The sequence below is a fragment of the Paroedura picta genome, chromosome 7, assembly GCF_049243985.1.
Source record: "Paroedura picta isolate Pp20150507F chromosome 7, Ppicta_v3.0, whole genome shotgun sequence".
NCBI classification, from domain to species: Eukaryota; Metazoa; Chordata; class Lepidosauria; order Squamata; family Gekkonidae; genus Paroedura; species Paroedura picta.
Window position 1 is genome coordinate 71,899,878 of NC_135375.1, and position 9,534 is coordinate 71,909,411.

The 9,534-nt window shown below is 44.1% G+C and overlaps 1 protein-coding gene across 5 annotated transcripts in view; it reads right to left on the reverse strand.

The window, feature by feature from the left end:
* PIP5K1B (phosphatidylinositol-4-phosphate 5-kinase type 1 beta) overlaps nt 1-8,611 on the reverse strand; it is a 108,933-nt gene extending 100,322 nt beyond the window's left edge. For 2 of the 5 annotated variants that reach the window (XM_077344848.1, XM_077344847.1), the window contains exon 1: nt 8,139-8,611. The gene's annotated coding sequence lies outside the window, so the exon portion shown is untranslated. Of the gene's footprint in view, nt 1-7,986; nt 8,109-8,138 lie in introns of those variants that run through there. The other 3 variants (XM_077344849.1, XM_077344855.1, XM_077344856.1) reach the window with 3 other exon arrangements.
* Between the last annotated feature and the right edge of the window lie 923 nt (nt 8,612-9,534).

Genomic DNA, 9,534 nt, shown 5'->3' on the forward strand with positions numbered 1-9,534 from the left:
ATTTATTTCCTTCACTAAATTTCCCCCCTGGAATTAAACCCAAACAAACAGTAACCATACAAACCGAGCTCACTATCCCTATTTGATCCTTGAATCTGTTAAACATCTTCATTATGCTGCATGCTAATTTCTGCTCACCCTCTACCTCTTTATATGGACCAGTAATTTCCATTTCATTGTGCACACAAAAGCTTATACCTTGGTTGGTCATAAGGGTGCCACTGGTCTCAAACTTTGTAATCCTGTTATTTGTTATCCACATACCCCTTATTGCTGAGACCCATGGTCCCCTTAAGATTTCAGGGACCTAAGCAGCCAGAGATCCCAAGATACTCCGTCTTGTACCTAATCACTAAATCATGACCAGACCTATATACAATTAAAAGAATAAAATGTCTGAAGAAGTGTGTTTGCACCCAAAAGTTTATATCTTGAATAAAAATTTGTTGGTTTTAAATGTTCTGCTTCTTCAGACCAACACAACTTCCCACCTGAATGTAAATGCAATTAAGTTGGCCTCCTGATGAGATAATCTTCCTATGAGAAAGCTAACACATGCCCCAATCAGTCTTTTTTCCTTGACTCATTGGTATCTGAAGAGACAAAGATCAAAATGAAAGACTAGAGTTTGCAGGACAGTAACCCTACATCTCTCTCCTCTCAAGAGCATCCATTATAATGAAGATCTACCCAGTGGCCTAATCAAGTAATGAATAGGGAAGGTGACATTACCTGTCCCATTAACAGCCCCCAGATAGCACCATGAGTTTCCTCTGTCAGAAAAGAGCACAAGATTTTGGAGTTTCTCAAAGGAGGTGTCCTAAGTTGTCCCATTATTACAATGACAAGAAAGATTCTGCTCTACTTATATCATCCTTCATCCTCATATGGGCCTTACACCCATTTGTATGTGTTATCTATCTCAAGTTCTTCTTTTGAAAAGGAAGATCAAATTAAAGGATAATAAACCAATAATACACCATCAATAGGTATCATAGGATGAGTTTAAAATTCAGAATATTCCAAAACTATAAATATATATTATTTTTATGGATATTCTTAGCTGACTGCCAAATCACACATCCAATCTTGTAGGGAAGTAAACTCTATTAATATATATTATCTAATTAGAATGGGTAGAGAAACTGGCGAGTATGGTACCAGGTGAAATTGAGTACAAGATTACATGCTGGAGTATGCTGGTACCTAAATCAAAATGGATTCATCAGAAAGATACAAACAGTATGCAGTGTGAAGCTGTGCAGACTGCAAGTTGAGACATGATGGAAAGAACAAATTATGCTATCCATTCAAATTATGCTATCCAAAACTAGCTTCCAAGCTTGTTTACAACATCAGGGCCCCAAATCAATGAACAGATCCATACTGGATTATGGCCATCAATTTTTGCTAAGAGCTAGTAAGACTTTCAAACTCTGTCTTCAGGTTTTTACAGTTAAATTAATGCAAGGTGATAGATAACAAGGTGCTCTGCTCCAAACCCTGACAAGTTTCAGGGGCTTTGTTTGCTTATGGCTTCTGTCCCAGATATAGTCTTTGATCACATAAGTAAATTCAAGAATGAGTCAAGGTAGAGAGAAATTATTCTGAAGTAAATGTGTAACCAATAAACATAAGCTATGTGGCTGGGAATTGTGTGGAACATAGCCAACAAATAAGAACATTCCTTTCTCATATTTAGACACTAATTTTTCAGAACATACTGACTTCCTACAGCTACCAAAGAATTTCCTTTACTCAGTTAGCAACATTCTAGTAAGATCTAACACTGCACTCTACAATTACTCCAGCCAAAGACCACTGAATTTAATACTGTGTGGAGTTGCAATTCCATTTGTGCATTTCAATGGTCTTTGACTGCAGGATGGCATGGGAAACTATCTGCTAGTTCAGTTCTTTGATCTACTATATGGCAGACAGTACCCAAGAATATACAAACTAATCCTCATTTTATTCAGTTATCGTTCAAGGATATGAAACAGGATTTGTAAGTAAAACTGTTTTAGAGATTCTCTCATATCTATACTGAATTCACAGCATTTATTCTGTTTCCAGTATATTAAAAGCTAAAATAAATAAATGGCAAAAATTTATATGAAGGAGTGGATGTACAAGACACAGTTTGAGATTTTAATATATCCCTGAAAGAAATCTTTACGCATCAAGGCATAATAAGCTATGTATATTTGGCTAAAACTTGTCTATCTGAGGAAGCTTATACAGATCTAAGAATATTGTATTTAAGAACATGGTTTAAAGTCCGCCTTTAAAGTCTGCCTTTCTCACTGGAGTTGGTCTACTACTGCTCTCTCATTCACTTTGCCAAGAAAAGCTTTAGTAAAGCTTTTGACAAGGTTCCCCATGATGTTCTGATGGATAAGTTGAAGGACTGCAATCTGGATTTTCAGATTGTTAGGTGGATAGGGAATTGGTTAGAGAACCGCACTCAAAGAGTTGTCAATGGTGTTTCATCAGACTGGAGAGAGGTGAGTAGCGGGGTACCTCAGGGTTCGGTGCTCGGCCCGGTACTTTTTAACATATTTATTAATGATCTAGATGAGGGGGTGGAGGGACTACTCATCAAGTTTGCAGATGACACCAAATTGGGAGGACTGGCAAATACTCCAGAAGATAGAGACAGAGTTCAACGAGATCTGAACACAATGGAAAAATGGGCAAATGAGAACAAGATGCAATTTAATAAAGATAAGTGTAAAGTTCTGCATCTGGGTCAGAAAAATTAAAAGCATGCCTACTGGATGGGGGATACGCTTCTAGGTAGCACTGTGTGTGAACGAGACCTTGGGGTACTTGTGGATTGTAAACTAAACATGAGCAGGCAGTGTGATGCAGCGGTAAAAAAGGCAAATGCCATTTTGGGCTGTATCAACAGAGGCATCACATCAAAATCACAAGATGTCATAGTCCCATTGTATACGGCACTGGTCAGACCACACCTGGAGTACTGTGTGCAGTTCTGGAGGCCTCACTTCAAGAAGGACATCGATAAAATTGAAAGGGTACAGAGGAGAGCGACGAAGATGATCTGGGGCCAAGGGACCAAGCCCTATGAAGATAGGTTGAGGGACTTGGGAATGTTCAGCCTGGAGAAAAGGAGGTTGAGAGGGGACATGATAGCCCTCTTTAAGTATTTGAAAGGTTGTCACTTGGAGGAGGGCAGGATGCTGTTTCTGCTGGCTGCAGAGGAGAGGACATGCAGTAATGGGTTTAAACTTCAAGTACAACGATATAGGCTAGATATCAGGAAAAAGTTTTTCACAGTCAGAGTAGTTCAGCAGTGGAATAGGCTGCCTAAGGAGGTGGTGAGCGCCCCCTCACTGGAAGTCTTCAAGCAAAGGTTGGATACACACTTTTCTTGGATGCTTTAGGATGCTTAGGGCTAATCCTGCGTTGAGCAGGGGGTTGGACTAGATGGCCTGTATGGCCCCTTCCAACTCTATGATTCTATGATTGATTCTATGAAAGAGCAGGTTAGAGACCATGCAATAATTGGCAACATCATTTTTTTCCCTTTAGGGCAAGTTTTTAAATTGCAGATAGACAGCTGCCTCTAAGTGGCCAAGAGAAGCTGCCCTGATTTAGTGACTGGTTTCTAACAGACTAGATTTAAATCCCGTTGTACTTTTAAATATAACGGGTGCTAGAAAAGGTGGTAGGGGGGAAGGAGGCCTTTTGGGCCCGGAGAAAGGCCTCCTTCTGGGCCTGGGGGGGGGAAGCTCCTGGGCCCAGGGGGGGGGGAAGGCGACCTCCCCCCTCCCCCCCAGCGGCAGCCTGGTCATCTCCCTGGCTCTCTTCGAGGCCCCGGGTGTGCTTCTGGGCCCGGTGGAAAGGCCTCCTCCCCTCTCCCCCTGGCGGTGGCCAGGCCTTCCCCCTAGGCCTAGAAGCACACCTGCGGCCTCTTCAAGGTGGGAAGGCCCCCTCCCCCTGGCAGCGGCCTGGCCTTCTTCCCAGCCTAGAAGCATACCGTGTGCTTCTGGGCGTGGGGGGGGGAAAGGGCTCCTCCCCCTCCCCCCCAGCAGCTAGAAGCACTTTTGAGCCTGGGGGAAAGGCCTCCTTCTGTACTCATGCTGTGGCGCTGCTTCCCTGTCACTTTTTGGACTGTCCTGGTGAGCGCCCAATCGGCCCTATTTGCGCCTTCCGATTGAGCCCTCACCCGGACCGGCCCCACCCACTCTCTGCCCACTTATGCCTTAGCCTTTTATTTAACAGTGACCTGCTGTTAAAGATACAAAGGGTCACTATACGATTTTAGCAGCCAGGATGGGCAAGGATCCAGAGTATAAATAGTGGCCTTCACTGATACTAGGATCATGTCAATATCTGTCACAGAAACTGGTAGGAAATTATTCATGAACTGACCAGGAGGTGTATTAGTCCTGTGTTACAACTGACATCCAGATCAGAGCACATTCTTGATATCTTATCAGCAAAGAACTTGGCAAAGGTGTCACACCTAATTGTTTCTTCCTGAGATGAAAAAGGCCCAGGTTTTTGCATCAGTTGCTGACAGCCTGAACAATCAGGAAGGAGCTAGATGAGGCTACAGTAGCAGAGCTGTAACAGTTCTTTGTTGCCATTAACAATGCTAGCTGTCTCCCAGCCCATTTTAGGTCACGCAGTTTGGTGGTAAACCAGCAGGCCAGTTTATGCCTCAAGGGGTGGAATGGTTGATAGCTTCAAGGAGTTTCATGTTCTACATCCCTACTGAGGCCTCAGCTGAGAATGTGTTTGGGATCCTAAAATCTCCCATAGCATTCTGGAATCCAACAGGATTCACGCTGGATGGGTGGACCATTTTAATCAGACCCCCTTCCCCTTATGTGGAAGCAACATTCAATTTGGCTTTAAGAAGGTATATAGGTGTCTGAATTGATTCTTTATTTGTAAGTGGCTTTTAAACTAAGCTTAATTTGGCAGTGGAAAGTGCTCTCAAATCTCAGCAGACTTAAGGTGTCACCACAGGGTTTTCAAGGGGAAAAGACTAACAGAAGTGGTTTGTCATTGCCTGTTTCTGAGTAACAACCCTGGACTTCCTTGGGGGTTTCCAAGTATTAGCCAGGTCAGCCCTGCTTAGCTTCTGAGATACGATGAAATGAGACTAGCCTGGGCCATCACACTTAATTTTAAAAGGACAAGATCTCAATGGCAATGCTTTAGGTTCCTGAACAATACTACAGTATATCTGAAAAGTGAATTAGTCTATACCTTAAACTCTCTACTATATATATTAAACATAAATCAGGACACACTAGCTGGATGTCACTGGCACATCTTCACAGCTACAAGAGCATTGTGTCCCAGTACTCTCTCTTATTGTCACTGTCAAATGTTCTGGCTGCAATTAACGCTGTGTGATTAACTGCATCTTCAAGTAGTTGAATTAACAACTTTTAATTCTGGAAGATGCAAGCCCACTGCCTGAAAATGAGAGTGTTTATAGTTTGTAACATACAACACTACATTTTTCTATTTAATTACACAATAAGAAATGTTGTTTTGATAAAATAGTTCCAATTTAGAGATACGAGAAGAGTTTAGACATGGCAGTCCTTATGTGTAACTGAAAGGGGGAGTGCCTTTTGCCCCCATTCTTCAATAAATAAGCAGATACTACTTTACCATGAACCTCTTTTGGGCTATTACTTTGATTTCAAAAATGCATTAATAACATTCACCTTTACACTACCCCTGTCAGGTCACTGCTCTTTTGTGTTTTATGGATATATTTTTTACCATAACAGGAGCTTCATCAGCCATGTCAGCTGGAGATCACACTATGAAAGTTTCAGCTGACGATTCCTTCAGATCAAGCTGCATTAAAGGCACAAGGACACACCAGGCTGATTTTTGTTTGCAGCCAATTGGCAGCCCTGTTCAGAGATGGATAATCAAGGCTGAGAGACAGTTAATAAGATCACACAATGAACCCATGGAAATGCAAGTCTCTCTGTCTATCAGACAGGACTCAATGGCTCTCTTATCAAAGGAGAAAATGCAGACTGGCCTAAGCAAGTCAGGAGGCATATAGTGAAAGTATACTTCCATAATTTAAGTTTGCAAAACATCTGTAGATTGTATGCATCTTCAGTACTGGTGATTAATTTAGGGACTATGAACTTCCTGTATTTGCATAAATGGAAATAGAAAGGGATGGGCTGCAGACCACAAGCAGAAATCATGAAGAACTTAATGTTGCTTAGCTGTAAACTTACAGAGTCACTCTTCAGAATCATCAGCTTAAAAAAAAGGATTCTCATGCTTCCCAAACCTCCATTTCCTTTTTTCCTCCAGAAGGTAAAATGAGCCACCTGACATTTTGTTCAGGTGACCAAATGCAATAACACTTCTATGGAAAAAAATTTAAATAAAGATAAGAACAGCAAATATACAAAAGCGTGTTTTGCATATAGTGAAAGAGAAAACTCTCCCCTGCACTGACTACATAAAACACTGCAATACCTTTTGGTTCCAGGAAGCAAGGCTATTTTAAGCAAACAGCCTTGTGATAATACAAGGCAAACCACATATACAGAGCCAAAAGCTTCTTCCAGAAAACATCATGCAGCAAAATTAAATGTTTTTAAAAGCTTGACTGTGTATCTATTTCTTCATGCAATGAAGCACAATCTTACTTGTGGCCCTCTCCTCTTGCTCGGAGAAGGCCACACATGAAAACATATAGCAGAGTTCCACTGTTTGGGCCTATTTTTTCTGTTGTCTTCAGTTCTGTCCCCTTCTCCCACCATATCCTGATCAGTGTCAGTTTCAGAAGAAGGCATTCCATGAAGTGTCACAGGAAGTCCCTTTTGCATTTTTTCAAGGGATAAAATAAATAAATGTAACACTTTCTCTTGCAGCAGAGACTTTACTGAGGTGTATCTATTTACTATTTATGGAAAGCAATTATAATTAGCAGGTGCTCTTTTGCTTAGAAAAAGTATAATGCACATTTACTTAAGTCATTTGGCATCCAAATCCTGAACACACTAATCTACAAATAATCTCCCACACTAACATGCTCATGACTGGCGTGCAAAAGAGATTTAGTTACCTTAGTTTGATCTTACTAGGAAACAGAGCAAACGCACACAGAAATTCAATCTAGTGCTGTTTTATTTCAGGGGAGGAAAACTCTCTATCCTTTAAATCAGCCAAAGAAATTCCAGAGATGGAGAATAAGTAATGGGGGAGGTGGGGGTGGTTTAGCTCTATGGAAATGTTAGAACAGGTCTAACTGTTGCTGTTCTCCATCACAAGATGCTTCAGTTACCAGCAGACAAAACTAAACAGAGAATAGAGGAGAACACCTTAAACGCCAGAGTGTATGCTGGCAGCCAAGAACTGCAGCGTTCTTGCCTAGTAAGGACACCTACACATTCAGCATGAAGGTTCTTTGGGGTCTGTTCAGGAGGTTTTGGTGCTGTAGTACAAATTGCGGCATGTGTTAAGTGCAGTAATGACTGTTCCAGAGCATTGCTTTTACTGTTTGACATGAAACCACCCTTCTCAACAACTTCCCTGAACTCTGTAATTATCAGCCGCCTCTGACACCAGCCTGCAGCAAAGGTAGGTTTTGGGAACCTGCAAGACTGTCCAATTTGGAAGAAAAGGAGAGGAGGGCAGAAGCAGCCCGCATTCCATTTTTGAAACATAATAATCCGCGGCCCCATCGTCTAACTCTTCCTGACCTCTCTATTGGGGAAGGTTTGGTATCATTTCCAACCCAAGAAAGGGGGGGGGGGAGGAGAAAAAGAAAAACAAGCAAAAGGAGCATGGAAAGCAGCCCCATCGCTCCACCTGTTCAATCCGGATACAGAGCAAGAAGGGAAACAAGGGAGAGGTGGGGCAGAAGAGCCTTTCCGGGTGCCCTTCCACCGAGCCCCTCGGACTCCGAATCCGACCACCACACAGCGCCCACCTTTTCCGAGGGGCCTCCCCACTCACCTTGGCGCCAAACCTCCACCAGAGCCGCAACGTTCTGTCCCTCAGCCCAACAGCTCCTCCGTGCCATCCCCTCCCATGCGGGCTCTGGGGAAAAGCAAAGAGGGATCACCTCCCAAAATGGGCCAACGAACACTCATTCTCCGCACACCTACCTCAAGCAACTCCGAGCTTGCCGCAGGCGACGCAATTCCAGGAGGCAAAGCCGCCACTGGCAGGCGCAGCAGGAGGAGGGAGTTGCGGCGGCCACTTGTCTCGCTCCCGCTTTGCTCGCCGGCGCCCGCACTCCAGCCCACTCGCACCTACGCGCTGCAGGAGCTACCAACGAGGCGCCAGACCGGTCTCCCTTCTGCCTGCAAACTCCAGGAGCTGGGCTTATTCCGTGCTGCCTTTCCCCGCCAGCCCTGCCGCTGTTCGGAGAGCGAAGAGTCCCTTCCTCGTAGTCTACGCCAGCCAGCCAGCCAATCTCCCTTGAGCTCAAGGCAAAAACCCGTCAGCCGGCCTCTGCGCCCTTCCTCCTTCTCGCTCTGGCGCGGGGAGGAAAAAGGAGGAGAGCCCCAACACTGCGCCGTTGGCTCAGGCCCCTCCCGTCGCCCGGCAGCACCAAGGCTCTTCCCCTTCCTTCCTTCCTTCTCTCCCTCCCGCCTCTCCCTCAGTTCTCTCCAGGAGCCTGTGCTGACCCTCCCTCCCTCCGCCGACTCACAAGGAGGACGTGTGAAAGCAAAGCGGGTTCCGTGAGAGCCCAAGGCCTCTGTCGGAGGGAGGGCTCTCCCACAGGTTTTTGGAGGGGCTGTACCTTTGGGGAAAAGGTCGGGTTTATTGCCTAGCATCATGCACAATTTCTTGGTTCCCAGTCTTTAAGGAAGGGGGTCTAGACTTGTGTTTCCTACTTACTTTATTTTTAAGGGACTTATTCATTTAGATGTTTTATCTGTTCCAAGGTGCCACAGAACCCTGGGAGCCAGCCTGGTGAAGTGGTTAAGAGCTTCAGCCTCTAATCTGGAGAATCGGGTTTGATTCCCCATTCCTCTTCATGCAGTCAGCTAGCTGACCTTGGACCGATTACAGTTCTCCCAGAGCTCTCTCAACCTTACCTACTTCACAGGGTATCTGTTGTGGGGAGAAGGGTAGTCAGAAGCAGAGTACAAAAAACACTCTTGACTTTTTATTCCAGAATAGAGCACCTAGGGGGCTTTTTGGTCAAAGATTTCTGAATAGTATGTTTGCCAGGACACATACAATTACTGTGGAGGATAAACCTAGGTTATCTTTTTGGCCACACTTTTAAAGGTTTTAGAGAAAGGTTCAGTCCAGTATGCTCTGCCCTGCCCTGCCCCTTCATGCATTCTCCTACTGGCATTTTGTGCCATCTGTACCATGACGCTCACTTCCATGTTTTTGCATGAATCATGGTTGGTCTGGACAGAAATGCCTGCTGACCATTTTCCCATTATCACTAGTTTTTTCCATTTTCTCAAGAATATTTGAATGTTTCTGAATAGGCCCTACTGCAGCCAAAAGTTAATTTGCAACAACTACCTTGTGCTAACA